Raw genomic sequence first — 27,544 nt, 5'->3', positions numbered from 1 at the left:
GCCTCAGTCTCCTTGCCTTTGAAATGGGGGTTAATAGTCGTACCCATTTCTGAGGTTGTTGCAAAGAATAAAAGATCATATGTGCTTGCAGCTGGGCTGGGCTCTAGGGAGGGCTCAGAAGTATTAGCTTGTTGGCTTAGTTTAGAATCCCCCAGAAGATGACTCTGAGACATCCTAGTTAGTCTGGGAAGTTCAAGGAACAGTGGTGGGGGGTGATAAAGAGAAGGAAGGACATAAAGGGTGGCCGCTATGCCAGCTGCTGTGGCAGGTAACCAGAGGTCAAGCCTGTTGGGAGACTCTGGGAAGCAGGACAGGCACACACCAAGGACAGAGGGCGCTGGGGTATTTGTGCTCCATTTTCTCTCAGGCATTGTCTGAGGGCTGTTCCTACAGGACATTAACTCCATGGCACTCCCAGTCTGGCTCATGCAGGCCAGAAAAGGTGAGATGATCCGAGGTTGTGGAGGAGAGTTGTCACATCCAGCCAGGGTTGCTAAAGGCGCAGCCCCCCAACTCTTGGCACCTGCTAAGGCCACTCAAGCCTTCAGAGGTAGGGGACTCCCAAAGACAGCTGTGAACTTTTGTGCCATGGGTCACCCCCATCTCATCCCCTTCTTTCATAAGGCATGAAAGAAGCCTCAGTGGGCAGTGGCCAAAACAAGTCAGGGTCCCCGAGGAGGCCGATGCACTGCCAGTGCCCTGCTGGCCTCAAGAGGCAGGAAAGTCCAATGCAAAGTCATTCTGGTGGAAGGAGGTTTATTGTCAGAAGATCAGAGGGTGCCTCCAAATCAAAGGCAGGATAGAGCTGGTCTCATGGGCCTGAGCACACCCTCAGTGCAGCTTCTCTCCTTTCCCTGAACTCAGATGAACCACTTCATAACCCACACACTGTGTGACCTCCTTTGTCCTGTTTCCTCATCTCATTCTCATATACAAGTGTGATGACACTTTTCTTCCTGTGGGAACACAGTGTGGCTTTGTGTGTGTTGTTTTACACGTGGTATATATGCTGCATATGGATAGGATATATAGCTATATATGTTATAATGTTAATTATCATTTTCTCAAGCTCTGTCCCTAAGGGGAGAAAATGGCTATCCCAAGTCCCTGCTTTGTGTCTCAAAGTGAGCTACCAGAGGGTACCCGACTGATTTCAAATCCTGAAAACCAGTTCTCCTGATGGAAGCCTGTTGGTGCCAGTCTTGGACATGTTCTGGAATGTTGATGGAAATGGAATCAAATGTTCATGGAATGTTGATGGAAATGTAATGTTCATGGAAATGGAATCAGATGTTACATGGTCTTTCATGTTCAGCTTCTTTTGCTCAGCATCATGAATTTGAAATTCATCCCAGTTATTGTGTAGATCAAGAGTTCATTCTATTTTTTTAATTGAAAATCAATTACTTAACATATATTGTATTACTAGTTTCAGAGGTAGACTTTAGTGATTCAACATTCTTATATAACCCCCAGTGGTCATTATATCACCTGCCCTCTTTAATGCCTATCACCCAGTTACCCCCACTCCCCTCCCCTCCAGCAACCCTGTTTGTTTCCTATACTTAAGAGTCTCTCATCTCAGTTTGTCTCTCTCTCTGATTTCTATTTTATTGCCAAGTGGTGTTCCACTGTATGGATGTTCCACAATTTGTTTCTCCATTCATCTTTTAATGGACATTTGGATTATTTCCAGGTAGAGTTGTCATAACTAATGCTATGGACACACAAATAAAGTTCCAAACATTCATTCTCAAGACTGTGAGGGCTCTGTCTCAGCTCTGAACTGTGGTTTCTGCTATTTGGGGGATGGCCCCATTGTCAGTGACTGAGCTTGGTGGGGCTGCTGGAGACTGGGCATTTCTGTTCAACATGAGACTTCTCCAAGAGGCTTTCTTGGCTCTGGAACTCCTCACTGGTGGCTGGGACGCCAGCATATCTGGGTGTGGTCTGCTCCCCCATTTCCTTTCCTGTCACAGGCATGCCTCCCTACCAAATCTCTTGCATAGCCCACTCAGTCTCAATGTCTGCTTTCCAGAGAATCCAGCCTGAGACATATGTAAAGTGCTTGGAAAAGTACCTAGAAAACGGTAAGTGCACTGAAAGCATTGGTTTATCACTGTGATTTCTTTTTTAAAGATTGTATTCACGAGAGACACAAAGAGAGAGGCAGAGACGTAGGCAGAGGGAGAAGCAAGCTCCCTATGGGGAGCCCAATGCAGGACTCAACCCCAGGACCCCAAGATCATGACCTGAGCCCATGGCAGATGCTCAACCACTGAGTCACCCAGCTCCCCCATCATTATAATTTTTATGCAGAGATAGGGATGCAGATTCTGGGGCTGTGGGCCTGGGTTCAGTTTCAGGGCATAAGAGCCCCCTCTGAGTGGTGAGCAGCAGTGCTGGGGCCTGCCTCACCTGGGCCTATCCATTGAAGGCTTTTCAGGGGCCCCCATGGCTCAATCCTAAAGGAAGAGGTGGGAAGGAGGGTTGGGGTCAGAAGCCCAAGCATAATTCCTCCACTCTCTTTGTTCTGACCTCAGCGCCTAGCCTGGAGCTATTGTCACTGGAGGAGGCAAGAATTTTGAAAACAATCCAGGTGTTTGGGGATCCCTGGGTGCCTCAGTGGTTTAGCGCGCCTGCCTTCGGTCCAGTGTGTGATCCTAGAGCCCCAGGATCGAATCCCACATCAGGCTCCCTGCATGGAGCCTGCTTCTCCCTCTGCCTGTGCTTCTGCCATTCTCTCTCTCTCTCTCTCTCTCTCTCTCTCTCTCTCTGTGTCTCTCATGAATAAATAAATAAAATCTTTAAAAAAAATGAAACAAAACAATCCAGGTGTTCATGATGAAATGGGGCTAGATGCTTTTATTACTGAACCAAGCCCTTGGGACAAAAGGTGGCAGCAAGCCCTTTTATTACCCAAGAGGATCTGAAACATAAGAGCCCTGCCTGAAGTTTCATCCAAGGAGCATGGAAGAATGGGCTGGCACAGTAGCCCACGTGGACCAGGAGGAAAGAACAGACGTGGGGTCAGCTTGTGTCCCTGGAGACTCTGTAGTTCCACAGGTAAGTGTGCAGCCCCTGCCCCAATATTTCAGGCCCCAAATCATTAGGTGGGACAGATCAACCAGGCAGGGTTGAGTGGAGACTCTAGGCCCAGAGTAGGGAGTCAAAGCCCACCTAGGGTGAAGGCAGTATTCATGTGGGGGTGGGGGGACAGGGGAGAGGCACAGGACACATTTACTCACATCACACAAGAGGGCTGATCAAGTATCCAAATGAACTCAGGATATTGGGAGCTGGGTTCCAGGCTCTCAGAGCAAGGAGGCACAAATGAGGCAAGAGAAAAAGCTGGAAGGACACTGTGGCCCTGACTGGGACTGGTGGTCTCAGGGTAAATTGATGGTTTTTCGACAGGTAGTCAGAGACACAAAAATCAAGACTGACATAAATGTGGGCTAAGTGACACTGAGCGTGCAGACCCTGGTCTTGAAGAACCACTCAAAGGAACCAGGGCTCTTTGAAGATACGGCTCATCCTGAGGACAGGGCAGCAAAAGTTCAAAGTGGGCCTGGAACATCTTATTGTGCCAGAAAGCAAGGAAGAGATGGGATCAGTTTGAAAGGCAGTTGAACTATTCTGGGCAAGTAAGGGATATTTTTAGCATCAAAATAAATGAGCATCTGCTAAGGGCTGATGTAACAAAGGAACACCCACTGAGTAAGTTGAACAACAAAAACAGATTGTGTCCTTGTCCTAGAGTCCCAGATCAAGGCCTGGGCAGAATCTGTTCCTTCTGAGGCTGCAGAGGGAGAATGTGTTCCCTACCTCACTCCTGGCTTCTGATGACTTGCAGACAGTCTATGACCTTCTGGGTGGTGTAAAACATCCCTCCAACCTCTGCTTTCATGTTCACGTGGCATTCTCCCTGTGTGCATGTCTATGTCCAAATTTCCCCGTTTTATAAGGACACCAGTCACGTTGGGTTAGGGACCCACCCAACTCCAGTATGATCTCATTGTAATTAATCATACTTGCAATGACACTATTTCCAAATAAGGTCACATTTTGGGGCACTAGAGAGTTAGGACTTCCATATATGAACTTGGGGCTGGGGATGGGACACAACTCAACTCTCAACAGATAGTAACAGATATAAGTAACAGATATATTTTATTTTCCTGAATAAAACAGGAAGCCACAAGTCCATACTGATATATAAATAATACTGATTAATAAAATTAATAAAGTGAAAGTATGATAAGGAATAGGATATTTACAGTCTCAGAATAGCTCCCCACAAATGAGTAATTCATTACAAAGTAGGGAAAGGGGAACCTTTAAAGAGGCCCTATCTGCCTGGGTGGCTCAGTAGCTGAGCATCTGCCTTTGGCTCAGGTCATGATCCTGGGGGTCCTGGGATCGAGTCCTGCATCAGGCTCCTCTGCAGGGAGCCTGCTTCTCCCTCTGCCTATGGCTCTGCCTCTGTGTGTGTGTGTGTGTGTGTGTCTCATGAATGAATAAATAAAACCTTTTAAAAAATGCTTTTAAATAAAATAAAATAAAGAGGCCCTATCTCCAAATACAGTCACATTAAGGGCCAGGGCTTCAATATATGAATTTGGGGGTGACATGATTTGGGCCATAATAGCTTCCCCGTCCCTGAGGACAGGAGCTCAGAGGCAATGTTTTCCAGTGAGTGGTTCCTGGAGGCCCTCAGCAGGACCTCCCAACCTGCTGCCCACAGAAGTACCCCGCTCGTGAGCACCCCTAGGGTTGCCTTCTTCCCTTTAACTTCCCCATCCCATACAGGTGCCTCCTGGGACTATACAACCAACTCAGCCTTGTGCACCAGAAGCCTGGTCACAACAGCTGCTCCTGGGGGCCCCAAACTTGCCCAGTGTCCCAATGCCAGCCCTGGCCTGGGTGCCCAGTTGCAGGCAGAGGAGGGGACTGATGTCGGAGTCCCTTGGGGCCAGGGGTGGGCACTGCCTATACAACTTCAGAATCCCAGTATGGACACCAGAGTCTCTTTCCCAGGAAATTTGGGATTGAAACCAAGAGATTCTAGCTTAGCTTGAAGAAGAGCTCTGAAAATGGGTACTGGGGGTGGCCTCCTTTCCCCATGCTGGGCACTGAGATGCAGGGGAAACAGATTTGCAGGGAAGGAGAAAGGAGAGTAGAAAGACACAGAAGCAAGTGGCTGGGGCTTTGATGAGGCTCTCCCTCTGCTTTCTCTTCTGAGCCTTCTCAAAACATGCACTGTGTCCTAGGACATGTTCTTTTTTGCTTTAAAGCATCCTGGGTTGGTGCCCCAGTCACTACTGGTGCATAAGGAATGACCCCAACATTGAGCACCTTGAAACAACCATGTTCCCATTCTTCCCAATCTCCAACTAAGGCCAGGAATTCAGGAAGGGCTCAATAGGGTGGCTCTGGCTCAGGGTCCCACAGGTAGGTGAGATAATTGTTTGTTGTGTATGCCACTACATTTGGGGGCAACTTGTTACATGGCAATAGGTAACAAACACACCTAGAAAACAGCAGATCTGGGACCTGGACTGAGCTCTGAGTCAACAATTAGTGTTTTCTTCCTTAGAGTACATTGAAGCTCCAGGCCCACGCAGGGCTGGGAAAACTTAGGGAGATGGAGGGGGTGATGGTTAAGCAGACTTAACTCCTCAAAGGGGAGGATAAAAGTTTTGTGAACCAGCCAGAGACACAGAAACAAGATAGATGGACATGCAAGGGTATAGAAGATGGTTTGACTCCTGCCTGCTTCTTTAGGAACGCTTTTTGGTTTTAATATTAATGTGTGTGTTTGGGTCTTGTAATTCTACCCAACTTTTAATTATTAAAAATTTTAAACCCACTGAGAAGAGTAGTAAAATGAATACCTATATCCCTTAACCTAAATTCACAATTAACATTTTGCCACATTTGCTTTACTACATTCCCAAATTTTCCTAATGCAGTTAGAGAAAAGTATGCAAGAGCTAAATATACAGCTCAAATTCTTGCAAACACCAACATAAGTATGTGCCAGAACCCTGCCAGTGACAGAGGCTGCCCTTTTGTTCCACCCAGTCACCACCCCCTCTCCCTCGACCAAAGGCAACTACTAGTGTGACTGTCACACCATATTGATGAGATAAATCTGAGACAAGATTGTTCATCTCTAGGGGGAGGGTCAGATTCCCTAGAGAGTCAGAAAAAAGATCTTCAGGCCTCTCTCCAAGATGAAAATGCAGGCACACACATAACATTTGGCACTCAATTTGAAAAGATGCCCAGCCCTGAAGCTCATCTGGACAAGAATAGAAGCAGGTGGAGCTGGTTGGAGGGGGATGGGGGTTGCTGGGAGACCCTGGGCTCAGGCAGCTCTGCAGGTGGGCCCTAAGGAAAGAGTCCTCCTCCTTCTTTGGGAATCCAGGTCCTCTCCCCAGCTCCCCTACGCAAGCATTCAGAGGCATCTTTTGCATGAATGCCGGCTTTGTGTACAGGACTTTGTCAGTGTGGGCAGTGTTGTCGAGAACAGCTGTGAGCAAGCAGAGGCGTTTGTGATGACAGATGAGATTGTGAGCACATGTGGGATGTTTGAAAATCTAAATCTTATTTTCATTCAGGTAGGGTCAGGCCAACAGATCAGGAGATTGCCACTAAAGAAACAGTCACGGTTCTCATGTAGAGCCACATGAAAGAACATCCGTGGGAGGGCAGTGAGAGAGGGTATTGATTGTGGGTTGTTTTTTTTCTTACAGGAGAAAATGGGCAGTCGGGTAAAGCAGGCTAAGTGGGTTTAAAATTGGCTGGTATGAATAATTTCAGCAGGCTATGGAGTGTAAGGTCTGTCCCTAGTTGTCTGTCCCTAGTTGTCTGCTGCCTGACCCTGGGATTCAGGCAGGGAGAGTGGCCCAAAACATGAGAGCTCCACCATAAAGAAACTGGTCAGAGGTGGTTAGTTTGCATAGGAAAGGCATGCTCACAGGCAAGCCTTTTGCCATCTCACTTTACCCTGGGGAGATGGACTCCTCCAGAATTAGCAAGGCCCCAGATGCTTCATAATACTGAAAAAACAAAGAATGTGGCTCATACAGTTCAGGATACAAGAACTCTCCTAAGTGCTTTCTGTGCATTAGCTCTCTTGGCCCTCACAGCAAAATCAGGAGGCAGGAGAAAGCAAATCTGATAAAGATCTGAGAAATACTTCTTGCAGGCTGACGAGAGGTTTATTCACACGGTGGCAGGGGAGTTCGAATCCCCACGGGGAGTCCCCTCCAAAGGAAAGACACTGGGTTCTAGGAGATGTGATAACCAGCAGACGGGAGATGATTATGGAATGACAGGATGTTTTGATCAGCACAGAGAAGAGCAGGGCTGTGTGGAAGGGGATTCATTATGTCTGGCTGTGAAGAGGATTCAGCGCCCCATTTCCTTAGAAGCTACAAATGAGGTTAAATGTGCAAGACTGAGTCCAGAAATGCCTTATCAGAAGCTCCAAACCTGGGTTGAAAATTGAGGCTGTCCCTGTGTTGATGGGGTTCAGGGCACGTCACCCCCAAATATGGCACCTTGGCACTCTAACTATGCTAAGCTGAAGGAATTTTAAGTAATAGCAGGCACAGGAAGGTCACTCTCACCCTTCTTCCCTGAAACAGGTCATAAAACTCCCACATGAGAGGTCCCCTCCCTGTACCAGGGGAAAGAGGACATTCTCATCACCAGAGACAGGGAAACGGGGGCCGAGATATCTGCACAAACAAAGCTTGTTAATTCACCTGTATCTTCCTCACCACTGACTACCCATAGCCCCAACCCCTCTGTGTTGTCAGGTCTTCACACATTTGTCTACAGGGTATAAAAGCTCCCTGCTCTGAGCGCGGTCTCTGGGTCTTCATTTAAGCAGGAGGAATTAATTAGAAATAAGCAGAATCTGAGGAACAAACCATAAACCAATGAATCCGAGGAACTGGGATTCCTGGGAGCCAGTCTGTGTGTAGGCGCCAATGGTTCCTACCCAGCTGGGCCTCATGGGGGTCTGGGGCAGGGGCTCCCTTGGCAGTTTTTTTCTGTATTTCTCCACTGGGTGGAGACACAGAACACACTGTGAGCGTCCCTTTCAATTTGCTGGCACAGCGTTTTGTTTCTCAGAGGCGAGTGAGGGTGGGACAGACTGGCTGCACCCAGGGGTCTAAACTTTGACAGTAAGACACCACATCCATCTGGTGCTCAGACTACACTCGAGCAGACCACAGCTGCTGGGGAATTTGCCGAAAGCCGGAAAGCCTGCACCCACCAGACAGCTTAGCCAAAGATCCACCCTCCTCTGCAGAGTTTACCTAAAATTCACCCCATCTCGAAAGGGGTTTTTATGTTTTTCTAAGTATTTTAAAGACATCTAAAAAAGAAAAAACAGCGAGATAAGGTCTGTACTGAATTAGTAGTATTGTCCTAACATCGATTTCCTGATTTTAACACTAGACTAGACTTAAGATACATTCAGGGAAAAAAAAAATTTTCCTGATTTTGACAAGGTAGTATAGTTATATAAAATATGATCACTGAGGAAAGCTGGGTGTGATACAATAAAAACTCAATATTGGTCTTTGTTCTGGGTTCCTGGCACACAAGTCCTGAAAGCTTTGGGAATCTAGAGTGACAGAGTTCTCCTTTATGCCAAAAATGTGACTGGGGGCCATCAGGGTGGGGGCTGATTGCCAGAAAGGCCAAGACATGGTCAGAGGGTCAGAACTTTCAGCCCCACCCTGGACATCCAGGGAGGAGAGAGGGCCTGGAGGTTGAGTTAATCACTAGTGGCCAATGGTTTAATCAATCGTGCCTACGTAACACAACCTACTTAAAACCCTCAACACTGGAGTTCAGAGAGCTTCCAGGTTGTTGAATACACTTAGGTGCCAGAAGGGTGGCAGACTCAGAGAGGGCACGCGGAAGCTCTGTGCACCCCTTCCCCATACCTTGCCCTCTGTCTCTCTTCCATTTGGTGTTCCTGAGTTGTATCCTTTATAATAAACCAGAAAATGCACGTTTGAGTGCTTCCCCGAGTTTTACTGAGCCATACTAACAAATTACTGAACCTGAAAGGGAGGCGGATTGGGGAAACCCCCCAACTTTGTAGCCAAGTTGAACAGAAGTGTGGATGACCTAGGCACTCAATGCCTGGGACTGGCATCTGAAGTAGTGGAAGTCTTGTGGGACTGAGCCCTTCCCCTGTGGGGTCTGATGCTAACTCCAGGTGGTTAGTGCCAGAGTGGAACTGCAGGACCCTCAATCAGTGTTGGGAGAATCTGACAACTGGTTGTTGGTATGAGAAAAGAAACCTACATGCTTGCTGTCAGAAGTGCTGGGAGTAGAAACAGTATACTGGGTGAAGGGTGTACAAAGGAACTCCCAGTCCTTTTTCTGTAACTCCTCTTGAGTCTTAAACTCTTTCAAAATGGAAAGTTACAATTAAAAAAAAAAAGAAAGTAAGTTACAATTAAAACAAAAAAACATGTGAAAGGCACTTGGATTTAATTTTGCATTTATAACGAACATTTGTTTTTTCAAAATTTGCCAGTCTTTCAAAGGATGGAATTATTACACTTGGGGCTCTCTTGTTCTAGTTTATAAACTTTGGCAAGACTTTGTGGACTTTCCAGGCCATTTACCTAAGCACCTTTTCTTTCTATAACAAAAACCAAGTTTTATTTTCACTTGTGTATTCAATGTGATTGAAATTTTACAACACTCAGACCGATGCAAGCACATTCACAGAGGGAGATGAATGAATGTAAGATAAGCTGGTCATTAGAAGGCACCTAAGCCTTGGAAGCAGAAAAGTCAGCAGCCAGAAGCCTACTTCCTTTGGGAATGTGGAGGCACTGTCTGCAGCAGAGCTCAATCTAAACTGGGATAATGAAAGTGAGTGTTTATTGAGTGCCTACTCTGTGCCAGGCACAATTTTAAGAGGTTTAGTGGATGAGTTCATTTAATCCTCACATTGAACTTAGGAAAAAGGTATTAATATTATCCCCCCTCCATCAGAGACGAAGAAACTGAAGTCTGGAGAGGTCTTGTCACTCCCAAGTTCACACAGCCAGTGCGTGGCAAGACAGGAATTTGAACCGTGGCCATCCAGCATGAGGTCTTCACTGCCCTGCTACGGCAGCAGAGCCTAACACAGACCTCTCTTCAGGTGGTGGACATGAAGTGTGGGCCCTATGAAAACGAAGAACAGTGGATAGTCTTTCCTGCTTTGTCAAATATTAGTTGACCATATTGTTGAGGGTCCATTCTGGGTTCTCTATTCTGTTCCATTGATCTAGGTGTCTGTTTTTGTGCCAGTACCACACTGTCTTGATGATCACAGCTTTGTAATACAGCTTGAAATCTGGCATTGTGATGCCCCCGGCATTGGTTTTCTTTTTCAGTATTCCCCTGGCTATGTGGGGTCTTTTCTGATTCCACACAAATCTTATTTGTTCCAACTCTCTGAAGAAAGTCCACAGTATTTTGATAGGGATTGCATTGAACATGTAAAATTGCTCTGGGTAGCAGGACATTTTCACAATATTAATTCTTCCAATCCATGAGCATGAAATGTTTTTTCATCTCTTTGTGTCTTCCTCAATTTCTTTCAGAAGTGTTCTGTAGTTTTTAGGATATAGATCCTTTACCTCTTTGGTTAGGTTTATTCCTAGGCATCTTATGCTTTTGGGTGCAATTATAAATGGGATTGACTCCTTAATTTCTCTTTCTTCAGTCTCATTGTTAGTGTATAGAAATGCCACTGATTTCTGGGCATTTTGTATCCTGCCACACTGCTGAATTGCTGTATGAGTTCTAGCAATCTTGGGATAGAGTCTTTTGGGTTTTCTATGTAGAGTATCATGTCATCTGCGAGAGGGAGAGTTTGACTTCTTTGTTGCCAATTTGAATGCCTTTTATTTCTTTTTGTTGTCTGATTGCTGAGGCTAGGACTTCTAGTACTATGTTGAATAGCAGTGGTGAGAGTGAACATCCCTGTCATGTTCCTGATCTTAGGGGAAAGGCTCTCAGTTTTTCCCCATTGAGAATATTTGCTGTGGGTTTTTTGTAGATGGCTTTTAAGATGCTGAGGAATGTTCCCTCTATCCCCACACTCTGAAGAGTTCTGATCAGGAATGGATGCTGTAATTTGGTCAAATGCTTTCTCTGCATCTATTGAGAGGATCATATGGTTCTTGTTATTTCTCTTGTTGATATGATCTATCACGTTGATTGTGGGGAACCCTCTTGCACTGATGGTGGGAATATGAACTGGTACAGCCACTCTGGGAAACTGTGTGGAGGTTCCTCAAAGAGTTAAAAATAGAGCTACTCTACAACCCAGCAATTGCACTACTGGGGATTTACCCCAAAGATACAGATGCAGTGAAAAGCCGAGACACCTGCACCCCAATGTTTATAGCAGCAATGTCCACAATAGCCAAACTGTGGAAGGAGCCTTGGTGTCCATCGAAAGATGAATGGATAAAGAAGCTGAGGTATATGTATACAATGGAATATTAGTCATTAGAAACGACTAACAGCCACCATTTGCTTCGACGTGGATGGAACTGGAGGGTATTATGCTGAGTGAAGTAAGTCAATCAGAGAAGGACAATCATCATATGGTTTCACTCATATGGGGAATATAAAAAAATAGTGAAAGGGATTATAGGGGAAAGGAGAGAAAATGAGCGAGAAAAATCAGAGAGGGAGGCAGAACTTGAGAGACTCCTAACTCTGGGAAACGAACAAAGGGTGGTGGAAAGGGAGGTGGGCACTGAGGAGGGCACTTGACGAGATGAGAATCGGGTGTTATACTATATGTTGGCAAATTGAACTCCAATAAAAAAAATATACAAAAAAGAAAAAGAAAGAAAGAAAATTAAAAACAGGACACCTTACTAAAATGGAGGCAGGAGGTTTGGGCAGGGGGAGCTCTCACACCCTACCCCCGGTAGTCAACAGCAGACCCGACAGGAAGAGAGGAACTTGACGTTCCACAGACTTGACCTTGCACATGGATACTACTCCAGCCTGAGGAGGGAACGGTTTCCTCTCTCCCTGGCCCCACCAGCAACAGCTCAGGCAGTGCGAAGCTGCCACACTTTGAACTTCCAGGTTACTGCAATGGGCTTTGGTTCATAACAAGCCATCCCAACAGACTCTCTCTCCTTAAAAAATTGTGCCTTCCCCAGACTTCCCAATGGTTGCTTTTGCCACAGCTTCTTTGTCCAAGATTGCGATTCTCTTTTATTCCCAAACAAACCCATCTTTTGCTGGCAAATTGGCAGCAGTCTTACCTTTAAGGTTGGTAGCCCTTCAGAGGACATTACCAGCCTTCAGTGCCAGCAGAGCTGATTCTGGGAGTTTCCGTGTCCCTGTGCTGGCCCAGTCTCAGGTCCCCTGGGAACAGACTCTGAGACAGGGAGCCGCGTGCAGGAGTTTGCCTGAGAGTGCGCCTGGATCCAGGCCTGGTGGAGAGGAAGCTGATCTGCCCACGGACAGTGAGGCCTCTGTCCACTCAGAACTCAACCCACCCTCTGGAGAGCCCTGAGGTCGGACTGTCCCAAACTGAGGCTAAGGGGTTATTATGGGTTGAACTGTGTCCCCAAAAAGATGAAGTTCTAACTCCCAGGACTGGTGAATGGGACCTTCTTTGGAAATAGGGTTTTTGCACATGATAAGTTGAGGTCAGTAAGGCAGGCCCTGATTCAATAGGACTGTGTTCTTACAAAAGGGGGAAATCTGGACTCTGGGCCCGAAAGCGAAGACAGAAAGTGAAGTGAAGACACACAGAGAACATAATCTACAAGCCAAGGAACTCCTGAGGCTACTAGAAGCCCAGGGACTGGCCTGGAACAGACTGTCTCTTCTGCCCTCTGAAGGAACAAACCCTGCTTGACGTCCTGACTTTAGGCTTCTGGACTCCAGAACTCTGAGGAAATACATTTCATTACTCAAGCCTCCAGCTGGTGGTACATTGTTTTGGTAGACCCAACCAAACCAACACAGGGGTCAGCCTTTGTACCCCGCAGTGACCGATGGCTGACCACCTGCATGGGGCAGGATGCTGGCAGTTCCTTTTGGAAGAGGGTGATTCCAGGGAGGGATCCAGAAGGGAGTGTAGGGCAGCTGGCAGTCCTGCAGCTGGATGGGTGCACCAACCCTGAAGAGGCGTTCTAGGGGGGGGAGCACACAGCACCCACTGGGTGGCGGTGCCCCAAGTGGTCCTGTGACCTATAGGAAGTGATCTTGTTGCTGTCACCCCTCTCGTTAAGAAGCACTTGGATATCAGAGAAGCAAAGGAAACCAACACACTGTCCAAACCAGACGACATAAAGCAGCACAGCCAGCGACTCCCAGACTGCAGATTCAAACATGTCACACAGACTCTCCCACACTTGCACAAAGCGGTGCACTCCCTGCTACCTTTTTTCAGAAACTACAGGGCCCTTTGGCTCCAGCGTCTATTTCCACACTACTGAGACACAGCTGTAAGACCTAACTTCACTTTCCTCTTAAGTCTGCTACAAGGAGGGACGCCTTGGTCCCAGGATCGAGTCCCGCATTGGGCTCCCAGCAGGGAGCCTGCTTCTCCCTCTACCTATGTCTCTGCCTCTCTTTGTGTGTCTCTCATGAATAAATAAATAAAATCTTTAAAAAAAATCTGTTTAAAAAAAGTCTGCTGCAAGGAGAGCACAACACAAATATGATGACATAATCCAGATGCCCACCCGAGTGGATCGCTAAACACACTGCCAGTCTCCCTGGATGACAACATTCTACACAGGATGGGAACAAATACTCCTGCAGGTAAAACCAGATAAAGTGTTATGTGGACCAGAAACTGAACATGAGCAGCTTCACGGGGTTCAACAACACAATTCAGGCAACCATACGAATGAGTCCTGCTGACGTAATGTTGGGTAAAAGGTCAGACCCAGGAGTGCATGATGGTTGATTCCATTTATGCAGAAAGTACAAGGGCAGGCAGAGCAAACCTATGCCCTACAAGACAGGATTGTGCTTCCCTCTGGAGGATAATGACTAGGAGGGGAAGTAGGGTGGGGGTGGGCTGGGAACGGGGAAAATGTTCTGACTTTGATCCGGGTTCTAGTTAACCTGGTGTGTGCAGTCTGCTTTACACTTAGGATGGGTGCACATTTATGCATCCGTATTATGCTCCACAGATGTCACTGAACACTGTGTGTTAGGGTTGAGAGGCCCAGGGAGGGTGGGTTTCGGGGTGTTTCAGTCAGTGTCCTGACAGGAAACAGATGGCCTGCAGACAGACTATCTGAAGAGCATGTAATGGTTTGAGGAGGTGTGGGCAGGGTCAAGGAAACCTGCCGTGGGTGTGGTGGCTCCTCGGGACTAACAGCTGAGAGGTGTGAAGAAGCAGGGGAGAGGGTGCCAAGACCCAGAAAGAGCCAGAAGTGAAGCTAGGGATAAAGGACGGGCTGCCCCACAGGATCTGTGGCCTTCTGCAGTGGAGCACAGCCAGCTGAGGCAGCGTTGAGGGATCCAAGCCTGAGACACCATCTTCTCCCTCCAGACTCTCAAAGACGTCTGCATGGTGGCACCCAACTAGAAACCAGAGGGCAAAGACCTCACTGACAGAGTAGAGAGGGGGCAAACCTTAGAACGGAGGATGAGGGGGACCAGGAGGGTACAGAAGGAGAGCAGCACGCTGGCTGTCCTGCAGGGACATGGACCGGCGTGGCCAATCTTGCTGTTTTTCAATAGAACTTGGAAATCTGGGCTTTTTACACACCATCTTTGCACTGGTAAATGTTGGTGACTCATTGAAGATATTTTCCAAGCACCATGCGGGCCAGGCAATATGTGTCTAGGAGCCGCTGGTTTGATGTCTCCAAGCCAACATCACAAGGGAAATCCAGAGCAATTTCTGGTAGAAGGGCAACCCCCTTCAAAGGGCCGGGTGTGTATGTTTTGGGGACATGGTAGTGAGGACACAGGGGTATTCCCTTCATTAGCAGGTGTAATAGCACCAACAGGCACAAAAGGAGTGAAAACCCTGTGTAATTCTGGTTTTGCTGAAGGTACCGTGAAACTCCCAGCACCCAGACAAGACTCCGTTCTTCGGGTCCACAATGGCCCCTCTTCCCTAGTGGCACACTTGGTACATCTGGGGGTACAAAGATGGCTAAGATCCAGTCCCACCCTAAAGACTCTCACAGCCTAGTAGGGTCGGTAGTAAGAAACTTGCCACGGAGAACACACTGAGGATAGCCAGAACAGGCGTGAAAACAGAGGACGTGGGAGAAGAGTGGAGGCTCCAACCTGCCTGGGGCTAAAGCAAAGGCTTTGAGATGAAGTCACATCCATGGGAATGTGGCAACCAGACCCAGAGGGCAAAGAACAGAATCTAGTTGAAAGAAATGCAGGAAGTGTGAGTGGTTTGGTGCACCAGGTAAAGGCCCAACACGGCTCAAGAGAGGATGGTGTGGGTTCACAGAAGCCACAGGGACAAATAGAGCTGATTCTGATTCAGTAGCAAAGATGAGCCACTGAAGGATTTGAAGGAAAAAAATGGGACAGTGAGTTCTGCATTTTGGCAGAGATAAAGTCAGACTTCCTCATGGAGATCCACAGGACATTGTCCCTTCCGAGGTGGCCCTGACACAACCCAGTGCCCACTCTGTTCCCTCCACCAGGGGACCTCTTCCTCCCATAGCCACTCCCTCCCCCCAATCACCACTCCCCACCCACTCCTGCCAGCTGGAAGTCAGCTGACACTTCAAGGTTGGATGATGAATGAATGAACGAAGGAAGAAACACAGACCCACCTTTCTACACCAAGGAGGAGGCTCCCACCCCAGGAGTCCCAGAACACTGGTTCCCCTCCCTTATGGCTCTGACAGCATTGCCCTTCACTGGACCATAAATTTCCCAAACACGAACACCAGGCCTGACACATCTGGATGGCCTCCAGCACAGAGGGAATGGACTTTTATTAAATTTCTTCTCCATGCGAGGGATTTTATGTGCCTTGAATCATCTCACGACAGGGTGAAGTGCGAGTCATCATCATGACTCCCTGGAGGAAGCAAGTGCCTAGGCACAAAGCGACTCACCATGGCTGAGCGTGAGGGAAAGTGAGAGGTGAGTCCAAGATGTGAAAGTCTGAGCCACTGAAAAACATGTGTATACTCTACTGGCTGGGATTACCTGGCAAGGCAATGCTTGAGACTTGCCTTTTGACAGTGTGAAAAATATGCTTTAATGGGAGTAATAACAAAACAGTGTGGAGTGCCAGCAACCAGATGCTCAGGGGTGCTTTTAGGAGAGTTTGCTGGGATTGGGTGGTGATGGGTGAGGTTGTGATCACCAGGGGAAGGGCAATGGGACTGCCATTGGGGAAGGTAAGGAAGATCTGGATGAGGCTTCGAGTGGCACAGAAGAACTGGAATAGCCAGTCAGACCTGGGCATTCCATAGCTACTTAGTAAGCTGAGCAGCCAACGAACAAAGCAAGGAGGTAAATGAGGAGGTACATGAGCAGGTGGTCAGAGCTGTGCAAAGGAAGCAGGGGAGGGAGATGAGAAATGTCGGGAGGGCTCTCTGGGGAGGAGACACTTGTGCAGGGAGCTGAAGGGGGTGAGAGAACAGATCCACAGGAGGAACATCTAGAGGGAGGAGCCAGGCCAGAGGCAGACTCACACCCACCCATGCAGGGGCCATGGTGCAGATGTGGAGGACCAAAGAGCATGGAAGGTGGGCCTGGAGGACACCCAGTGAGGAAAGAGGAGGAAATGAGGTAACCCAGAGGGAGGGGGTGGCATGTGGGTATGATAAGGACCTAGGTCTTGCCCTGCTTGCCACAGAGCAGGGAAGGGGCAAGACATGACTTAGGTTTTCATGGAATCCCTGTGGCTACTAGTGGGGGAAAGATGAAAGGGGACAAGGGCAGGTAGACAGGGAGACGTGACCACCATGACCCAGACCATAGGTTGCACTGCTCGGACCAAGTTATTCCTAGTTTTTTGAAACTGGGACAGTCCAGATGTCCATCAACAGGAGAACGGAGAAACACACTGTGGGGTATCCAAACAAGGGATTACCACACAGTGAGAAAACAAGGAAGGAGCTGCTGCTGCTGTAGCAATGTAGAGAAAAGGTCACAGTGATTATGCTGAGTAAAAGCAGCCAGACAAAAGCAAAGAGTACCTGCTCTGTGAATCCATTTATATAAAAAGATGGGAAAATGCAAATTAACCTACAGTGACAGAAAGTGGACCAGTGGTTGCCTGGGGATGGGTAGGGGGCAGAGAGTAGGGAACTAATAGGGGATTCTGGAGAAATTCTGGAGGAGAACTAATGGAATTTTTGATAGACTGGAAGGGGGTGTGAGAAGAGCTGCAGATGACCCTATAGGGAAGGGCAGGTGGCCCTAAAATGCGCCACTTTGGCATACTGATTTTTTAAAAAGATTTTATTTATTTGAGAGAAACAGTGTGTGCATGAGTGGGAGGCATGGGGAGAGGCAGAGGGAGAAGGAGAAGAAGAGTCTCTGCTAAGCAAGGAGCCCAACGCAGAGCTGGATCCCAGGACCCAGGATCATGACCTGAGCAAAAGTCAGACACTTAACTGACTGAGCCACCCAGACACCCCTGGCATGTTGATTTTAAAGTTACTTAGGAGTCAGCCTGTACAAGAAGGATACTCAGACCCTCCTCTGTCCCCCTGACAGCAGGAAATAAATGTCCCATGTGAAAAGTGCCCTCCCTGTACCAGAAGGTAAAGAGACATCCTTATTATCACCAGATAAAGGAAATTCAGGGCCCCAGAAGGCTGTTTAAACAAGGCTTGTTACTTTTTATTAATTTACTACCCCAGGGCAAATTCTGTTTCGGATTCCTTACTAACTGAAACTCCCAAAGCTAAGGTTTCTTTGTCCTGTCAATTCTTCACAGATTTACCATCTCTTTGTCTAAATAAAATATAAAAACTGTGCATTACTCATTTCTTCAGGTCTCAGTTTCATTATTGGACCTCTGTGGGCTCATAACTAAAACTCTGGGGTTTTTTTCCTCTCTTGTGAACCTAATGTGCACTTAATTCTCAGTCCAGCTGGAAGATCCTGAGGATAGAGAAGGTTTCCTTCCCTCCCACCCCAATGTGTAGGGAGGGCTGAGGATAACGGGGTAAATGGCAGACAGGGTTCACCACAGAGGTGCACAGAGTAGAGGCGACAAGTTGAATTCCCACATGAGGATTTCAAGGGCCTGTGGTCTGCAAGTGGCAACCTGCAGGAGACAGTTGAATGGATTGTTCTGGGTCTCAGAAGAGAGGTGGGCATGAGAGAAGAACAAGAACATTCGGGAAACAGGGTGCAGCAGGCAGCCCTCATTTGTCATTTTTATCAAGCCCCATGGCATGCATACTCCCACTATAGCTAATTTCAAGCTATGAAAGGAGTGTTCATTAGAGGGATAGTTAACAGCTCACCAAGCTAGTTGGAATAGGCTCCAGGAGCCCCTGAAAGGGACAAAGTCTGTAACAACCCTGATAATTAACATTTGGCAAGTACCTCCTGTGTCGCAGGGGCACCACATGTGCTGTCCCATTTGGTCCTCACAACAGGATCTCCTCCTCTCAAAGGACAAAAGGAAGACTGAGTGGTGCTTTGCTCAAGGCCACAGCTACAAACCAGCAAGTGTAAAGTCTGGGATTCAAACCCAGACAGACAGACAGACACACTCCTGAGCTCAGTGGTTTCAGGAATAAAGAGTTTTATCCGACTTTTATTTTAGTGCCTATTACATCACCCACATTTCCTCACACTGTTCAATTCATCCAGGAGCCCCAGATTTTAATGGAAGAATGACTATTCCAGTTGGAACAATCAGGAAAAAGGACATTGGCAAAAGGGAAGGGGGGAATAGAGGCTAGGGGAGGTAGCAGTGGATGTGGCTCCAGAGGCCTCAATGCAGGGAAGCTCCCACCCGAGCCAGGACCCTTCCAGCACACCACAGGCCCTGCTAAAACCAAGGACTGCACCTGTGCTCACTTGGGATTCATATCTCCCTCCGAGTGCCCAAAACCATGAGCCCCAGAGAACCTGAGGGTAAGGAGCTATGTTCTGGCTTCTGTGGAGAAAGTATAAGAGACAAGAATTAATTGAGGGCACAGAGGCAGATGTGAGAGAGAAAAAAAAATATCCTGCAGCAGTTTGAGCCTCTGGTTCTGGGTGTCCCTAAGGCACAGCCCCACTCCTACCTTGGAACTCCCTTATAAAAAATTCCTCAGTTTCCTTAAACTACCTCAATGTGGCTTCCTGCCCTGTGGACCCAAAAGAATCTCAAGGCATACACCTGCCTTGACAAGATATATTCCTCCTCCCTGACAGTGTTCTATCATGACTAGATTCAGCTAGTAAATAATAGAAAACCCAAAATCAAATACCTTAAACAAGACAGAAGTTTAATTTGCTTTTACAAAAATGGGATCTGGAGACAGGGTACCCAGAGCTAATGTGGCACTTCATCATCAGGGGGACCCAGTCTCCTTTCATATTATTGCTGTCCTCTTCAGTCCATAAGTTGTGACCCAATAGGGCTCCTAGAACTCCAGCTGTCACATCTACATTCCAGTCAGTAGTGAAAAGGAAAAGGGGTTAGAGAAACTTTTTTTAAGGGCAAAAAATGTTTGCCTTGAAGTCCCATACAACACTTTTACTTTGGTCAAAATGTAGTCACATGGCCATAGTTAGCTCAGGGGAACATACACAATGTAATTTTTGCTAGGCTCCAATGTATCCATTGACAAAGCAAGGTTTGTATTACCAAGGAAGAAAAGGGCACGAATATCAGGGGAATCTCTTACAAAATCTTATTCCTTCTGTAGAGCTGGAGGGCAACCTGAACCTTCAGCCCCTAGGCCCTCTAAATTGAGAATTCTCCTGACAGATGTTTGGAGAACTGATTCCACCAAAAAGGAATCACCACCAGTGGGCCAGTGGTTGTAGCTCACCCGGGCAGGTGGTGGCCTGGGGAGCTAGCACAAGGCCCTTTAAGACCTCCTGCTATGTCCTTCTCTCCTGTCTCGTTAATCTTCTGTTAGAGGCCAGCCTTCTCCTTCTCAAAAGAGAAACCATCACAGTCCCACTCGGGGCAAGGTCCCTTCCTGACTGGGAGTCAACACTAATTAATACCCCAGTCTCCCCATGCGGCAGTCACAGTGAGCCCTTACCTGTGAGCCCCAAAATACACACCTCTACCACCAGGAGGCACCATTTACACAGAGCACATCCAATTGGGTGCTGTGAGGCAGCAGCATCCCGGTCCACACCTTCATGTGGTGAGAAAAGGAGGTATAAGAACTACTAGATTGAGGCGGTGTATCCCCATACCAGCTTCTGGGGAGAGCTTGGTAAGATGGTACAGGATGGGGTGGCAGAGTCACAAAAGCTTGATACTGTTACAGCCAGAAAAACAGGGTCATAGCCAAGCAACAAGAATCTGGTGGCCCCTGGAGGATGGACTGGCGATTTAGGGATAGGAAGATGAGTTGGAGGCCTCTCAGAGCCTCTGGGAGAAGAACAGAGGGTGCCCTGACCCAGGCAGCGCCTCCTCAGCTACCAGAACTAACTAGTCCTTAGCCACATTTGTTAGTGGGTTTTTTTTTTTAAGATTTTATTTATTCATGAGAGATACAGAGAGAGAAGCAGAGACACAGGCAGAGGAAGAGAAGCAGGCTCCCTATAGGGAGCCAGATGCGGGACTTGATCCCAGGACCCTGGGATCACGACCTGAGCCGAAGGCAGATGCTCAACTACTGAGCCACCCAGGCGTCCATTTGTTAGTGTTCTCTAGGGAGGAGGAACTGGGGCTGAGAGCAGAAAGCATCAGGTGTCTTTTGGACACCTGAAGAAAAGATTAAGGGTGCCCCAGGCAAAGGGAACAACAGGGACGAAGGCACAGCTGTACATGTCTCATGGTATCCCTAAACCATCAGCAGGCACAAGGTTAGAACTGTCTTTTTGGAAGGCACATGGCTGAATTTCAAAAACATTATGCTGAGTGAAATGAGTGTTCAAAATGTACAAAATAGTGCATTCTGGTGATTCCACTGGTAAGAAATACTAAGAGAGGCAAATCTAATCTTTTTATTTTTTTAAAGATTTTATTTATTTATTCATGAGAGACTGAAAGGGGCGGGGGAGAGACACAGGCAGAGGGAGAAGCAGGCTCTGTGAAAGGAGCCCAATGCGGAACTCTGTCCTGGGTCTTCAGGATCACGCCCTGGGCCGAAGGCAGCGCTAAACCGCTGAGCCACCCTGGCTGCCCAAATGTAATCTTTTTAAAAAGGCCTGTCAGTGCTGCCTTGGGTGGGGGAATTAACTGCAAAGAGTCACAAAGGAATCCTTTGGGGTCACCAAGATGTACTGTATCTTGACTATAGTGGAGTTACATGGGTCAAAATACATCAAAACTTACACATAAAATGGGTGCATTTTAATGAATGTAAATTATACTTCAATAAAGTTGATTTTTAAAGTATATGGATATTCTGGTCCACCCTCAGAGATTATGATCTGGTTGCTCAGGGGTATAGCCTGGGCACTGGCATTCTGAAAAGCTTTCCAAGTGATTCCAATGTGCTGGAAGCAGTGATCCTTCAAGTATACCCCACAAATGTGCGTCAGAATCACTAGGAGTTTGTTCATGCAGATTCCTGGCTTCCATTCCCAGAGGTTCTGATACTATAGGTCTGGAGTAGGGCTGGAACTGTCATCTTAACAAGCTCCCCAGATGATTCTTGAATGTAGAATTTGAGTGCCATTGACTTGGATTGTGCTATGGGGCAGACCCCAACTCCTAGGGAAAGCCAGGGGCTGAGAAGAGTGCAGAGCTGGGCCCTGCTGTGTGCCCTTGAGCCAAACTCCAAACCTCTCTGATCCTACTTTACTGTGCACACTTTAGAACCTGCCACAGTCCACCAACAGCAGCCACTAGCTGGTGGTCACGTGTGGCTAGTAAGCACTTGAAATGCTGGTGGTCTGCTGTGAAACATGCTGCCAAGTATAAACTGGGATTTGGGATGAAAAATGATTACATTAAAAAAAAAAGACTGTAAAGCATTTCAGTAATTTTTTATATTGACTATAAGTTGAAATGACAACATATTGGATACACTGGGTTAAATAAAATATATTATTAAAATTAATTATACCGTTTCTTTTGCTTTTTTAATCCCAAAATTTATTTAAGTTTTTTTTTAATTTATTTATTCAGAGAGAGAGAGACTGAGAGGCAGAGACACAAGCAGAGGGAGAAGCGGGCTCCATGCAGGGAGCCTGACGCGGGACTCGATCCTGGATCTCCAGGATCAGACCCCGGGCTGCAGGCGGCGCTAAACTGCTGCGCCACCGGGGGTGTCCCCAAAATTTATTTAATTACGAAACTATTTCTTTTTTTTCAACGAGGAATTCATATTCTACAGAATTCTACTTAAGCACAGAGGATAAATATGTATTTTTTTAAAGATTTTTATTTATTCATTCATGAGATAGAGAGAGAGAGAGAGAGAGGCAGAGACACAGGCAGAGGGAGAAGCAGACTCCATGCAGGGAGCCCGACGTGGGACTTGATCCTGGGTCTCCAGGATCAGGCCCTGGGCTGAAGGTGGCACTAAACCACTGAGCCACCCAGGCTGCCCCTAAATATGTATTTTTAGTTCTAAAATTCTATGATACTTTAACTGGTAAATTTCTGAAGAAAGATCTTCAAATAAATATTTTTCTTGCCAAGGAGGCCTTCCTCATTCTTTTCCCTAAGCAAGCTATCCTCTTCCTGAGCATCCACTTGCGTGACAATAAGATTCAGCCGTGTGCCTGTCTCTAAGATGCTCAGGCTCTGCTGACTGCCTGACTGTGCACAGATGTTCAAAGTCCATGTGAACAGGGCCTATCATGCTTATTCAGTTACCCAGTATTACTCTCACATAAACCTATTCAAAAAACTGGTCTCCTTACTGTCATCCTTACATTCATGTCTGTACTTTGGTTTTTTTTTTTCTTTTTACTTGATCTGATACACTCTTCCCCGAAACGTTGTAGTACATGGCCCCTCCTCTACCAACTTACCCTGGCAGTTCAGTCTACTCTGACCTTTTTACAAACTCAATTGTTCCCATATTAGAATCATCTGTGGAGCTTCTGCCCCCAAATGCACAAATCCAGACCCACCCCTGCAAGACACTGATTTAGCGGGTTTGGCATGGAGCCCAGCTACGCAGGTTCACAAAGCTCTGCTGAGGTTTCTGATATGCAGGAGTGGAAAGTATCTCTCTGACACAGAATGCACCTCTTATACCAATCAAGTAAGTCTGTGCTCAGTGCTTCCCGTGGGCCCTTGCTTGGGGGCTTTGGTGCACAGAACACAGCCGCATCCTGACTCTGGGTAGCCCAGAGTAGCTTGGAGGCATTCCTTCAACTAAACATGATGAACACCACAAAAGCAGTATGAGCGCAGTGCTTTGGAAGCAGGGTAGGGTGGTGGATCATTATCAAAGGGACCATAGAGGAAGTTGAGGTAGCCCCTGAAGAAGAACTGGATTTTTGCCTGCTTAGTAATTAGGGTATTGTGGCTTTGGCCACATACAGCATATACACCCTGGTTCGGGCTCAAATTCCCAATCCTGCATCAGGCTCCCTGTGAGAAGCCTGCTTCTCCCTCTGCCTCTCTGTGTCTCTCATGAATAAAGAAAATCTTTTAAAAAATAAAAATTAATAGTGTGTCACATACCCTAACAGTAACCCTACTCCTAAGCCCTACACTCTACCTGTCTGGAGAGATCTTTGAACTGCAGTATATCAAGCACATAGACTCACACTCACCCTAGATCTGAGAAAATAGGTTCCTCAAAACACGATTTAAAAGAGAGAGAGACAGAGAGAGAGAGAGAGGCCTAGTTATTCTGAAGAAGATCCCAAATATTTAAAAATTGGTAATATTTCTGAAAATGGTGTGAGTATAGAGATATAAAAACACAAGAACCAACTGAATACCAATTTAAAAAGTATTTAGAGGGGCACCTGGCAGGCTCAGTTGTTTAAGCAGCCAACTCTTGATTTCAACCCAGATCATAGTCTCAGGGTGATGAGATCAAGCCCCAGGTTGGGCCCCACACTCAGCGTGGCGTCTGCTCCTCTCCTTCTGCCCTTCCCCTCGCTCACACTTTCTCTCTCTAAAATAAATAAAATTTAAAAAAATAAAATAATAAAAAGTATTTAGAGCCCCAAATCCCTTCCTTGCTTCAGCTGGGTAGATAGCAGCCATGCCTATACACTCACACCAGCGGAAGTCTGAGGGTTTGTTCACTGGAGAGGTCTCAAACCTCAGGATGTGAGGCAAATACCTTAACCCTATCTCCTACTCCAAACCCCTAACTTCTGACCCTAACTTTCTGGAGAGGGCTGTGAACTGCAAGATACTTACATACATATCTTCACCCTCATCCTGACTCTAATCCTAGAAAAGAGAGGGAAAAAAAAAAAAAAGATGTGACATATACATGCAATGGAGTGTAAGTCAGCCTTTAAAAAGAATGAAATCTTGCAATGGAGCTAGAGAGTATTATGCAATGACATAGATGGAGCTAGAGAGTATTATGCTACGCGATGTATGTCAGAGAAAGACAAATATCATATTATTTCAATCATATGTAGAATTTAAGAAAGAAAACAACCAGCAAAGGGAAATGAAAGAAAGGGGCAAAAACAGAGCATCTGGGTGGCTCCATGGTTGGGCATCTGCCTTTGGCTCAGGTCCTGATCCCGAGGTCCTGGGATTGAGTCCCACATCGGGCTCCCCACAGGGAGCCTGCTTCTCTCTCTGCCTATGTCTCTGCCTCTCTCTGTGTGTCTCTATGAATAAGTAAATATAATGAAAGAAAAGAAAAGAAAAGAAAAGAAAAGAAAAGAAAAGAAAAGAAAGAAAAGAAAAGAAAAAGAAAGAAGGAAGGAAGGAAGGAAGGAAGGAAGAAAAGAAAGAAAAGAAAGAAAGAAAGAAAAGAAAGAAAAGAAAAGAAAGAAAGAAAGAAAGAAAGAAAGAAAGAAAGAAAGAAAGAAAGAAAGAAAGAAAGAAGAAACAGATTCTTAACTATAGAGAACAAACTGATGGTTACAGGAGGGGAGTGGGCTGGGGGGGGATGGGTGAAATAGGAGACTCGGGTTAAAGAGGGCACCTGTTGTGATGAGCACCGCGTACTGTATGGAAGTGTTGAATCACTAAATTGTACACCCAAAACTAATATTACACTGTACATTAACTAATGGGAATTTAAATAAAAACTTAAAAAAATAACAGCGTGTCAAGACAATCTTTTTGGTAAGGAACACTAAAATCAGTGACTCTCCAAATATATAACAATATTATATTCTCATCTAGTTTTTCTTTAGTTAATAGCTCTTCAGATGAGAACACAGGCAACACCCTTTTTGAACTCGGCCACAGTAACTTCTTGCAAGATACATCCACGAAGGCAAAAGAAACAAAAGCAAAAATGAACTATTGGGACTTCATCAAGATAAGAAGCTTTTGCACAGCAAAGGATACAGTCAACAAAACTCAAAGACAACCTACAGAAATGGAGAAGATATTTGCAAATGACCTATCAGATAAAGGGCTAGTTTCCAACATCTATAAAGAACTTATTAAACTCAACAGCAAAGAAACAAACAATCCAATCATGAAATGGGCAAAAGACATGAAGAGAAATCTCACAGAGGAAGACATAGACATGGCCAACAAGCACATGAGAAAATGCTCCGCATCACTCGCCATCAGGAAAATACAAATCAAAATCACAATGAGATACCACCTCACACCAGTGAGAATGGGGAAAATTAACAAGGCAGGAAACCACAAATGTTGGAGAGGATGTGGAGAAAAGGGAACCCTCTTACACTGTTGGTGGGAATGTGAACTGGTGCAGCCACTGTGGAAAACTGTGTGGAGGTTCCTCAAAGAGTTAAAAATAGACCTGCCCTACCACCCAGCAATTGCACTGTTGGGGATTTACCCCAAAGATACAGATGCAATGAAACGCCGGGACACCTGCACCCCAATGTTTCTAGCAGCAATGTCCACAATAGCCAAACTGTGGAAGGAGCCTCAGTGTCCATCGAAAGATGAATGGATAAGGAAGATGTGGTTTATGTATACAATGGAATATTACTCAGCCATTAGAAATGACAAATACCCACCATTTGCTTCAATGTGGATGGAACTGGAGGGTATTATGCTGAGTGAAATAAGTCAGTTGGAGAAGGACAAACATTATATGGTCTCATTCATTTGGGGAATATAAACGATAGTGAAAGGGAATAGAAGGGAAGGGAGAAGAAATGTGTGGGAAATATCAGAAAGGGAGACAGAACATAAAGACTCCTAACTCTGGGAAATGAACTAGGGGTGGTGGAAGGGGAGGAGGGGCGGGGGGTGGGGGTGAATGGGTGACGGGCACTGAGGGGGGCACTTGACGGGATGAGCATTGGGTGTTATTCTGTATGTTGGTAAATTGAACACCAATAAAAAATAAATTTATTTAAAAAATAATAAAATAAAATAAAATAAAAATAGCTCTTCATACCCATGTTTCAAGAGATAATTTTCAAGGATTCTCACAACTCAACATATGTTACATTTAGCTTCAATACAATTACTGATCCAAATCCACCAAAATGACGACCACCTGAAATAGATTTTATAGAGGGAGTGCCAAGCAGGTGAAAATAATCTGTTATCCTGTCTTTTTCCTTTTTAATGTAACTACTACACATTTTTTTTTCATTTTTTAAAAGATTTTATTTACTTATTCATGGAAGCCATACAGAGAAAGGCAGAGACACAGGCAGAGGGAGAAGCAGGCTCCCTGCGGGGAGCCCGATGTGGGACTCAATCCCAGGACCTCGGGATCAGGACCTGGGGCTCCAGGGTCATGCCCTGGGCCAAAGGGGCAGGCACTAAACCGCTGAGCCACCCAGGGATACCCATACTAGACGATTTTAAAACACATATAGCTCACATTGTATTGCCATTGTTCAATGTTGCTTCCCACTTCTCAGGTGGCTCTCAGTTCAGCCTAAGTATATACGCAAGAGATTGATTTTAAATTATTGGGGGTGGGAGGATAAGAATTAAAATAGTAACAGCATTGAAATCGAGTGTGTCCCACACACATATGCATCATACTACCTCACTGAACTGCCTGGTGTCCTCGTGTAGGGATGTACCTACCGCTGTGTAACAGGTAATTCCGAATATTCGTGGTTTAAAAAGTTAGGGTGGCACACACAGTTTCTGTGCGTCCGGACTTCGGGGCCGCTTACCTGGGCAGTGCTGGCTCAGCGCCTCTGGAGGTTTCAGGCAGGAGGAGGGCCGAAGCTGCAGGTAACTTAACTGGAAGCGGGTGTGGGGTAGACGACCCACTTTCAGGATGGTTCCTTCCCGTGGCTGTCGGCAGGAGGGGCCAGGCCCCAGCCCCGA

General features: G+C 46.4%; 1 protein-coding gene across 1 annotated transcript in view; it reads right to left on the bottom strand.

Moving 5' to 3' along the window:
- Positions 1 to 27,540, bottom strand: part of CEACAM20 (CEA cell adhesion molecule 20) — a 79,068-nt gene extending 51,528 nt beyond the window's left edge. Inside the window, exon 1 of the mRNA XM_038528634.1 lies at positions 27,388 to 27,540. The gene's annotated coding sequence lies outside the window, so the exon portion shown is untranslated. The remainder of the gene's footprint in view (positions 1 to 27,387) is intronic.
- Between the last annotated feature and the right edge of the window lie 4 nt (positions 27,541 to 27,544).

The sequence above is a fragment of the Canis lupus genome, chromosome 1, assembly GCF_011100685.1.
Source record: "Canis lupus familiaris isolate Mischka breed German Shepherd chromosome 1, alternate assembly UU_Cfam_GSD_1.0, whole genome shotgun sequence".
Classification (NCBI taxonomy): domain Eukaryota; kingdom Metazoa; phylum Chordata; class Mammalia; order Carnivora; family Canidae; genus Canis; species Canis lupus.
This window is presented reverse-complemented; position numbering and strand designations above follow the sequence as displayed.